Here is a 637-nt window from a genome sequence, read left to right as displayed (position 1 = left end):
TCGAGATTTATAGTCCTTACATTCGTTTCTCTGTCCGTCTGCCGCTTCCTTATCATGAGTTCCAGTGTCTTGTTTCGAGATATACAGTCCATGTCTGGGGATTGCCCTTGCCTCCCCAATACCTCCCCAATACCTCCTTAATCAATGGGCACTTTCTGCTCACCTCTATGTGCACTTGACCTATACCTTTGGGCGGCCACAGGCCTCTCTGGTCTCTCTCCCTGGTTTCATTGATTTTTTCCATGCCTGAATGCATGCTTTTCCCTAGCTGGTGTTGTGGCCTGGTGCACACCTAGGCTGATTTGGCCCAGTATGTCTATGCCATGATGTGACACCTAGTTCTTCCTGCCCACCATTTTCTTTCCTCTCAGGCAAGGTGAGGAACAGGAATAGGCAGCTGCATCTGTCTCCCTCCCGTTCTCCTCAAATGCTTTTTGCTGACGCTGCTGCAGGATTATTATTACAGTATATAGCTGCCCTTCCCTCCGCCCTCCCCCCCGTGGGCTGCTCTGCGTCGCTGGCACGGCTATGCAGCGCCTTGGCCCCGCTCCGTGCCTGGCCGCCGCCCAAATCCCTGCTGTGAGGGGAGCACCAGGGTCCGCGGGCGTGGGGTGGCGCGGGGGGACATCAACGGCCG

Source organism: Netta rufina, assembly GCF_964035555.1.
Source record: "Netta rufina genome assembly, chromosome: W".
NCBI classification, from domain to species: Eukaryota; Metazoa; Chordata; class Aves; order Anseriformes; family Anatidae; genus Netta; species Netta rufina.
Note: the sequence above shows the minus strand (reverse complement) of the source record.